This window comes from Oncorhynchus masou, chromosome 5, assembly GCF_036934945.1.
Source record: "Oncorhynchus masou masou isolate Uvic2021 chromosome 5, UVic_Omas_1.1, whole genome shotgun sequence".
Taxonomy (NCBI): Eukaryota; Metazoa; Chordata; class Actinopteri; order Salmoniformes; family Salmonidae; genus Oncorhynchus; species Oncorhynchus masou.
Genome location: NC_088216.1, coordinates 13,130,804 through 13,141,270, shown reverse-complemented (window position 1 = coordinate 13,141,270; position 10,467 = coordinate 13,130,804). Strand labels below are relative to the sequence as shown.

The window sequence follows — 10,467 nt, the reverse complement described above, 5'->3', positions numbered from 1 at the left end:
AGCCTACCTGGTTAAATAAAGGTGAAATAAAAAATATTTAAAAAAAACAGTCAGCCAATCCAATGACATCCCCCTTCTCTCTCCCTCTTTTTCTCTTTCTCCTCTCCCTTTTCTCTCATCATTCTCCCCCTTTTTCTCTCTCTCCCCCTTCCCTTTTCTAATTTTCTTTCCCTCCCTTTGTCTCTCACTCTCCCTTTCACTTTTATTCTCCCCATTTTGTCTCCTCTTTTCTCATTCTCCCTCTCCCCCTTCTGTCTCTTTCTCCCCCCACCACCAGTTTTAAAAACTCTTATTGAACCACACTGGCAATGTGTCAACATGAAAGTTGAAACAGTCACCTTCCAACCACAGCCAGGCCACATATGAATCTCTAGTTCTCTGTCGCTCTCTTTACCATTTCCCTCTGTTTCTCTCGTTCTAGTTCTCTCTCCTCTCTCTGTCTCTACTACTCTTCTGTGTTGCTCTATTCTGCTTCTCTCACTACTAAATGGGGAGTTGGTTATAAGTATCTTTGGCTGGGCCATGTTGCAGAGAGCGGGGGAAGGGTGGGGAACAAAGACCAGGGGAAGAGCAACTAAAACCAGCAGGGGGAGGAGTCGAAAAGCTTATTACACTACATTTTAGTCTAGAATCATTCCTTATAATAATCAATTAAATGTCTCTACCTCTATAACTAAAGTCAAAATGTCACAAAACAGCAGTTTTTACATTTGATCACTTTCTGTATTTTTTTTTTAACCTTTATTTTACTAGGCAAGTCAGTTAAGAACAAATTCTTATTTTCAATGACAGCCTAGGAACAGTGGGTTAACTGCCTGTTCAGGGCAGAACGACTGATTTGTACCTTGTCAGCTCAGGGGTTTGAACTTGCAACTTTCTGGTTACTAGTCCAATGCTCTAATCACTAGGCTACCCTGCCATCTTACCAAATAGCACATATTCATGTAAGGTACACAATTTTAAAGTCCCCATGTTAGGGTATTTTTGAGGTTGGCTTCACAACATTTCCTGCTACGTCTATGCATAAGGACCTTTAGTGAATGCAGCCCCAGAGCGTGTCGGGTTTCAGTGAGTGGGTGTGCGAGGGCTTTTGTTACGTCATCATGTTCTACCCTATCAACGTCCTAGACGGGACAGTGTACTCGCATATCACCCAGCATACGTTGCAACTCTGAGGCAGAGGTTAGAACATTACAACACACAAGGTAGCCATTATTATCCCTACCAGTTTCATGTCTATACAATATCCTGTGGGAACCTTCTATGGGTGGTTTTTGAGCCTCTGAAGGTCTGTTTGACCCCAACCAGGATCCGAAACGTCAGGGGGGTTGTGCTCTATATATGAGGGCCTCTCCTATGTCTGTATTGTGCTCGCTTCGGCAGCACATATACTAAAATTGGAACGATACAGAGAAGATTAGCATGGCCCCTGCGCAAGGATGACACGCAAATTCGTGAAGCGTTCCTTATTTTGACCCCTATATATAAGGGGGACATCATCTTCCTCCTAGTATTACCCATAAGATAATGTTTTACATCCCATTGGAAATGGTGCCATAATGGCAGTGACTTCATGTTCATTTTGTTCCAATACCTCCATCTGGTGGCCACATAGCGCTATTGCATCCATTGGCTTTATCACTGACATGGGGGAAAGAGAAAAAGAGGGAGAGACACAAGGGGGAGAGAGAAAAGGGGAGAGAGTGAAAAGGGGGAGAGAGAAAAGTGGAGGTAGGGATAGGAGACAAAAATGGGGTGAGAGCAAGAGGGAAAAAATTGGGGAGGGGAAAATAAGGGAAACAATAAAGGGGGAAATATGGGGATTAAAACTGGGGAAGGGAAATATGGGAGGAGAGTGGAGGGGAAAATATAGGGGTAGAGGAAAATAGGGTAGTGGGAAATAGGCCATGGACCTCCAGCATCCCCCTAAAGGCATAAAAACATTTTTTTTTAATTGCACGGTGCACAGTTGGACTCGTTTTTTTAATCATCAGAAAAACGAGTCCAACTTCTCTCTCATTGCACTATGTTCAGCTCTTGTTCCACAGACTCAGTCCAGCCGTGCACCTGGTGATTGAACGGGTTACCAGGTGCAAATTCCAGTACGGCTCTAAATGGCTTCAGGGGGTTGCTGGAGGTCCATGGCCGAGTAGTGAGGGGAAATAGGAGGAAAATAGTGGGAAGAATATGGGGACGGGAACATAGGGGGAGGGAACATAGGGGGAGGGACAAATTAGGGCTGTGGAAAATATTTCCCTACCCCTATTTCCCCTCCCATATTTCCATTCCCCTCTATTTTCCCCCCTCCCTCACCTATTTTCCCCCTCCCTCACCTATTTTCCCCCTTCCTCACCTATTTTCCCCCTCCCTCACCTATTTTCCCCCTCCCTCACCTATTTCCCCCTTCCTCACCTATTTTCCCCCTCCCTCACCTATTTTCCCCCTCCCTCACCTATTTTCCCCCTCCCTCACCTATTTTCCCCCTCCCTCACCTATTTTCCCCCTCCCTCACCTATTTTCCCCCTTCCTCACCTATTTTCCCCCTCCCTCACCTATTTTCCCCCTCCCTCACCTATTTTCCCCCTCCCTCACCTATTTCCCCCTTCCTCACCTATTTTCCCCCTCCCTCACCTATTTTCCCCCTCCCTCACCTATTTTCCCCCTCCCTCACCTATTTTCCCCCTCCCTCACCTATTTTCCCCCTCCCTCACCTATTTCCCCCTTCCTCACCTATTTCCCCCTCCCTCACCTATTTCCCCCTCCCTCACCTATTTTCCCCCTCCCTCACCTATTTTCCCCCTCCCTCACCTATTTTCCCCCCTCCCTCACCTATTTTCCCCCTCCCTCACCTATTTTCCCCCTCCCTCACCTATTTCCCCCCTTCCTCACCTATTTCCCCCTCCCTCACCTATTTTCCCCCTCCCTCACCTATTTTCCCCCTTCCTCACCTATTTTCCCCTCCCTCACCTATTTTCCCCCTCCCTCACCTATTTTCCCCTCCCTCACCTATTTTCCCCCTCCCTCACCTATTTTCCCCCTCCCTCACCTATTTTCCCCCTCCCTATTTTTCCAACTATTTTCATTTTTGTCTTCTATCCCTCCCTCTCCCCCCTTTTCTCTCTCCCTTCCTCTCTTTCCCTCTTTTTGTCTTTTTCTCTCTCTTCACCCCCATGTCATTGGATAGGCTGACAGTGTCAGTGATAAAACTAATGGATGCAGTAGCGCTATGTGACCACTAGATGGATGTATTGGAACAAAATTAACATGAAGTCACTGCCATTATGGCACAATATCCAGCCAATGGATGCAATCGTGCTATGTGGCCACCAGATGGATGTTAATTTTGTTCCAATACCTCTATCTGGTGGCTACATAGCGCTATTGCATCCATTGGCAAACACTGGTTGCAGAGAAAAGGGGAGAGAGAGAGAAAGAGAGACCAAAGAGGGAGAGAGAAAAAGAGAGGGTGTCGACTTCTCTTCGGTAGGGGGCAGCATTGGGAATTTTGGATGAAAAGCGTGCCCAAATTAAACTGCCTGCTACTCAGCCATAAAAGCTAGAATATGCATGTAATTAATAGATTTGGATAGAAAACACTCTGACACTCTGTTTCTAAAACTGTTTGAATGATGTCTGTGAGTATAAGAGAACTCATATGGCAGGCAAAAACCTGAGAAAATATCCAAATAGGAAGTGGGAAATCTGAGGTTTGTAGTTTTTCAATTATTTTCCTATCGAATACACGGTGTCTATGGGGTCATATTGCACTTCCTACGGCTTCCACTAGATGTCAACAGTCTTTAGAACTTTGTTTGAGGCTTCTACTGTGAAGTGGGGCAAATGAGAGGGGAATGAGTCAGAGGTCTGCCGGAGAGGCATGAGCTGACCACGCGCATTCACATGATAGTTAGCTTGCAATTCTACAGACAAAGGAATTGTCAAGTTGGAACATTATTGAAGATTTATGTTAAAAACATCCTAAAGATTGATTCTATACTTTGTTTGACATGTTTCTACGGACTGTAACGGAATTTTTTGACTTTGTCTACACCTAGTGATCGCGCGTCATGAATTTGGAATACTGGGCTAAACGCGTGAACAAAAAGGAGGTATTTGGACATAAATTAAGAACTTTATCAAACATTTATTGTGGAACTGGGATTCCTGGGAGTGCATTCTGATGAAGATCAAAGGTAAGTGAATATTTATAATGCAAGGGAGACTTCTGTTGACTACACAACATGGAGGATATCTGTTTGGGTTGGTTTGGTCTCTGAGCGCTGTACTCAGATTATTGCATGGTGTGCTTTTTCCGTAAAGTTTTTTTTAAATCTGACACAGCGGTTGCATTAAGGAGAAGTGTATCTATATTTCCATGTGTAATAGTTGTATCTTCTCAATGTTTATTATGAATAAAGGGAGAGAGAAAAGAGGGGGAGAGAAAATGGGGAGAAAGAAAAGGGCAGAGAGAAAAAAGAGAAAAATAGAGGGAGAGAAAGAGGGAAAAGAACAGCAAAAGTGCCACAAACACTGGTTGCAGACAGAGGAGAGAAAGAGAACAGAAAGACAGTAAGAGAAAAATAAACAGTAAGAGACAGTAAGAGAAAAATAAAGGGAGAGAAAGAAATGGGCAGAGATGAAAAAAGAGAAATAGGAGAGAAAGGGGGAAAATAACAGCAGAAGAGGGAGAGCCACAAACACTTGTTGCAGAGAAAAAGAGGGAGAAAGAGGGGGAGAGAAAATAGGGAAAAGAAGAGATTAAAGAGGGAGGGAGAAAGGGAGAGAAGAGGGGAGAGAGAGAAAAAGGGAAATGTGAGACAAAAAGAGGGAGAGAAAAGGGGGAGAGAGAGAAAGTGAGAGAGAAAAATAGGGAAAGAAAAAGAGTTTGAAAAAAGGGGGAGAGAAGAAAGGGAGAAAGAGAAAAGGGGAGAACATGGGGAGAGCGAGAAAGGGAGAGAGAGAGCATAGGTGGAAAGAAAAAGTGAGAGAGAAAAATAGGGGGAAAGAGGGAGAGAGAAAGAGGGAGAGAGAAAGAGCGAAAGTGAAAAACTTGTTGCAGAGAAAAATTTGAGAAAAAGAGGGAGAGAAAGGGGAGAAAGAGAGAGACAAACTTGTGAGAGAGAAAAGGGGTGAGAGAAAAAAGACGGAGACAAACAGGGGGAGAGAGGGAGAAAGGTAGAGTGTGAGAAAAAATGGAGAGAAAAGGAGACAAATGGAGAAATAAAAATGGAGATAAGGGCGAGAGAGAAAAAAAGGGGAAGAGAGAAAGGAAGAGACAAGAGGAGAGAGAGAAAAAAGGGCGAGAAAGAGAGAATGCAGTGAAAAGGAACTGCAGAAGAGAGCCACAAACACTAGTTGCAGAGAAAAAGGAGTGAGAATGAGAGCCACAAACACTTGTTGCAGAGAAAAATTAGAGTGAAAATGGGGGTGAAAGACCAAAAAGGGGGGAGAGTGAGGGGAAAGAGAAAACGAGAGAGAGAAAGCCACAAACAGTTATTGTAGAGAAAAATGAGAGAGGGGGGAGAAAAGCGAAAGAAAGGAAGAGAGACAAAAAAGGGCGAGTGAAAAAGAGAGGGCGTAATAAAAGAGTGAAAAGGGAGAGAAAAAAGGGGAGAGAGAGAGAAGAGAAAAAAGAGAGAGAGAAAGGAAGAAGCAATAAAAGGAGTGAAAAAGAGGGAGAGGAAAGGGGGAAAAAAGAGAAAGGTAGATAGATATGGGAGAAAAAGAGAGGGTGTAAAAAAGAGCAAAAATGAGAGTGAAAAGGGGGAGAGGGAGGAGAGAAAGAAAAGGGCAGAGAGAAAGAGCATGCAGAGAAATTTGTAAGTCGCTCTGGATAAGAGCGTCTGCTAAATGACTTAAATGTAAATGTAAATGTAAAATGAACAGCAGAAGAGAGCCACAAACACTTCTTGCAGAGAAAAATGAAAAGAGAGAAAAGGGGAAAAAGAAAAATAGGGGGAGAGAAAAGGCAGATGGAGAGGGACAGAATGTGAGAGAGAATGGGATGAAAAAATAGTGAGACAAATGAAAATGGGAGACAAAAAGAGAGTAAGAGATGAAAATAGGGAAAGAAAGAGAAAAAGTGAGAGAGAAAAAAAAGGGTGTAAGAGAAAAATAGGGAAAGACAAAAAGGGGGAGGGGGAAAAGGGAGAAAAATAGGGGGAGAGAAGAAAGGGGGAGAGAAAAGGAAGATTGAGAGGGAAAGAAAGTGAGAGATAATATTCTAATCTTTGGTGACTTTAATATTCACATGGAAAAGTCCACAGACCCACTCCAAAAGGCTTTCGGAGCCATCATCGACTCAGTGGGTTTTGTCCAACATGTCTCTGGACCCACTCACTGTCACAGTCATACTCTGGACCTAGTTTTGTCCCATAGAATAAATGTTGTGGATCTTAATGTTTTTCCTCATAATCCTGGACTATCGGACCACCATTTTATTACGTTTGCAATTGCAACAAATAATCTGCTCAGACCCCAACCAAGGAACATCAAAAGTCATGCTATAAATTCACAGACAACACAAAGATTCCTTGATGTCCTTCCAGATTCCCTCTGTCTACCCAAGGACGCCAGAGGACAAAAATCAGTTAACCACCTAACTGAGGAACTCAATTTAACCTTGCGCAATACCCTAGATGCAGTTGCACCCCTAAAAACTAAAAACATTTCTCATAAGAAACTAGCTCCCTGGTACACAGAAAATACCAGAGCTCTGAAAGCAAGCTTCCAGAAAATTGGAACGGAAATGGTGCCACACCAAACTGGAAGTCTTCCGACTAGCTTGGAAAGACAGTACCGTGCAGTACCGAAGAGCCCTTACTGCTGCTCGATCATCCTATTTTTCTAACTTAATTGAGGAAAATAAGAACAATCCGAAATTCCTTTTTGATACTGTCGCAAAGCTAACTAAAAAGCAGCATTCCCCAAGAGAGGATGACTTTCACTTGAGCAGTGATAAATTCATGAACATCTTTGAGGAAAAGATTATGATTATTAGAAAGCAAATTACGGACTCCTCTTTAAATCTGCGTATTCCTTCAAAGCTCAGTTGTCCTGAGTCTGCACAACTCTGCCAGGACCTAGGATCAAGAGAGACGCTCAAGTGTTTTAGTACTATATCTCTTGACACAATGATGAAAATAATCATGGCCTCTAAACCTTCAAGCTGCATACTGGACCCTATTCCAACTAAACTACTGAAAGAGCTGCTTCCTGTGCTTGGCCCTCCTATGTTGAACATAAGAAACGGCTCTCTATCCACCGGATGTGTACCAAACTCACTAAAAGTGGCAGTAATAAAGCCTCTCTTGAAAAAGCAAAACCTTGACCCAGAAAATATTTTTTAAACTATCGGCCTATATCGAATCTTCCATTCCTCTCAAAAATTTTAGAAAAGGCTGTTGCGCAGCAACTCACTGCCTTCCTGAAGACAAACAATGTATACGTAATGCTTCAGTCTGGTTTTAGACCCCATCATAGCACTGAGACGGCACTTGTGAAGGTGGTAAATGACATTTTAATGGCATCTGTCCTCGTGCTCCTAGACCTTAGTGCTGCTTTTGATACCATCGATCACCATTCTTTTGGAGAGATTGGAAACCCAAATTGGTCTACACGGACAAGTTCTGGCCTGGTTTAGATCTTATCTGTCGGAAAGATATCAGTTTGTCTCTGTGAATGGTTTGTCCTCTGACAAATCAACTGTAAATTTCGGTGTTCCTCAAGGTTCCGTTTTAGGACAACTATTGTTTTCACTATATATTTTACCTCTTGGGGATGTTATTCGAAAACATAATGTTAACTTTCATTGCTATGCGGATGACACACAGCTGTACATTTCAATGAAACATGGTGAAGCCCCAAAATTGCCCTTGCTATAAGCATGTGTTTCAGACATAAGGAAGTGGATGGCTGCAAACTTTCTACTTTTAAACTCGGACAATACAGAGATGCTTGTTCTAGGTCCCAAGAAACAAAGAGATCTTCTGTTGAATCTGACAATTAATCTTAATGGTTGTACAGTCGTCTCAAATAAAACTGTGAAGGACCTCGGCGTTACTCTGGACCCTGATCTCTCTTTTGAAGAACATATCAAGACCATTTCAAGGACAGCTTTTTTCCATCTACGTAACATTGCAAAAATCAGAAACTTTCTGTCAAAAAATGATGCAGAAAAATTTATCCATGCTTTTGTCACTTCTAGGTTAGACTACTGCAATGCTCTACTTTCCGGCTACCCGGATAAAGCACTAAATAAACTTCAGTTAGTGCTAAATACGGCTGCTAGAATCCTGACTAGAACCAAAAAATTTGATCATATTACTCCAGGCCCTGTCCGGGGGTGTCCTCAGATGGGGCCACAGTGTCTCCTGACCCCTCCTGTCTCAGCCTCCAGTATTTATGCTGCAGTAGTTTATGTGTCGGGGGGCTAGGGTCAGTTTGTTATATCTGGAGTACTTCTCCTGTCCTATTCGGTGTCCTGTGTGAATCTAAGTCTCTAATTCTCTCCTTCTCTCTTTCTTTCTCTCTTTCGGAGGACCTGAGCCCTGGGACCATGCCCCAGGTCTACCTGACATGATGACTCCTTGCTGTCCCCAGTCCACCTGGCCGTGCTGCTGCTCCAGTTTCAACTGTTCTGCCTTATTATTATTCGACCATGCTGGTCATTTATGAACATTTGAACATCTTGGCCATGTTCTGCTATAATCTCCACCCGGCACAGCCAGCGGACTGGCCACCCCACATAGCCTGGTTCCTCTCTAGGTTTCTTCCTAGGTTTTGGCCTTTCTAGGGAGTTTGATGGTGGCTTTCTAGGGAGTTTGAAGTAGTAATGATGGTGGTGGTAGTAATAGCAGTAGTAGTAATGATGGTGGTAGTAGTAGTAGTAGTAGTAGTAGTAGTAGTAGTAATGATGGTGGTGGTGGTAGTAGTAGTAGTAGAAGTAGTAATGATGGTGGTGGTGGTAGTAGTAGTAGTGGTAGTAGTAGTAGTAGTGGTAGTAGTAGTAGAAGTAGTAATGATGGTGGTGGTAGTAGTAGTAGTGATGATGGTGGTGGTAGTAGTAGTAGTAGTATTAGTAGTAGTAGAAGTAGTAATGATGGTGGTGGTAGTAGTAGTAGTAGAAGTAGTAATGATGGTGGTGGTAGTAGTAGTAGTAATGATGGTGGTGGTAGTAGTAGTAGTAATGATGGTGGTAGTAGTAGTAGTAATGATGGTGGTGGTGGTGGTAGTAGTAGTAGTAGTAATGATGGTGGTGGTGGTAATAGTAGTAATGATGGTGGTAGTAGTAGTAGTAGTAGTAGTAGTAGTAATGATGGTGGTGGTAGTAGTAGTAGTAATGATGGTGGTGGTAGTAGTAGTAGTAGTAATGATGGTGGTGGTGGTGGTAGTAGTAGTAGTAGTAATGATGGTGGTGGTGGTAGTAGTAGTAGTAGTAGTAATGATGGTGGTGATGGTAGTAGTAGTAGTAGTAATGATGGTGGTGGTGGTGGTAGTAGTAGTAGTAATGATGGTGGTGGTGGTAGTAGTAGTAGTAGTAATGATGGTGGTAGTAGTAGTAGTAGTAGTAGTAGTAATGATGGTGGTAGTAGTAGTAGTAGTAGTAGTAGTGATGGTGGTGGTGGTAGTAGTAGTCATAGTGGTAATGATGGTGGTGGTGGTAGTAGTAGTATTAGTAGTAGTATTAGTAGTAGTAGTAGTAGTAGTGGTAATGATGGTGGTAGTAGTAGTAGTAGTAATGATGGTGGTAGTAGTAGTAGTAGTAGTAGTAGTAGTAATGATGGTGGTGGTGGTATTAGTAGTCGTAGTGGTAATAGTAGTATTAGTAGTAGTAGTAGTAGTAGTGGTAATGATGGTGGTAGTAGTCGTAGTAGTAGTGGTAATGATGATGGTGGTGGTAGTAGTAGTCGTAGTAGTAATGATGGTGGTAGTAGTAGTAGTAGTAATGATGGTGGTGGTAGTAGTAGTAGTAATGATGGTGGTGGTGGTAGTAGTAGTAGTAGTAGTAATGATGGTGGTGGTGGTAGTAGTAGTAGTAGTAATGATGGGGGTGGTGGAATTAGTAGTAGTAGTAATGATGGTGGTAGTAGTAGTAGTAGTAGTAATGATGGTGGTAGTAGTAGTAGTAATGATGGTGGTAGTAGTAGTAGTAGTAGTAATGATGGTGGTAGTAGTAGTAGTAGTAGTAGTAGTAGTAGTGATGGTGGTGGTGGTAGTAGTAGTCATAGTGGTAATGATGGTGGTGGTGGTAGTAGTAGTATTAGCAGTAGTATTAGTAGTAGTAGTAGTGGTAATGATGGTGGTAGTAGTAGTAGTAATGATGGTGGTAGTAGTAGTAGTAGTAGTAGTAGTAGTAGTAGTAGTAGTAGTAGTAGTAGTAGTAGTAGTAGTGGTGATGATGGTGGTAGTAGTAGTAGTGACGGTGGTAGTAGTAGTAGTAATGATGATGGTAGTTGTACTACTGAT

General features: G+C 42.8%; 1 non-coding gene across 1 annotated transcript; it reads left to right on the top strand.

The window, feature by feature from the left end:
- The first annotated feature begins 1,367 nt into the window (after positions 1–1,367).
- On the top strand, positions 1,368–1,474 carry LOC135540594 (U6 spliceosomal RNA). The gene has a single exon (XR_010455880.1). It is a non-coding gene; the product is annotated as a U6 spliceosomal RNA (small nuclear RNA).
- The last annotated feature ends 8,993 nt before the right edge of the window (positions 1,475–10,467 follow it).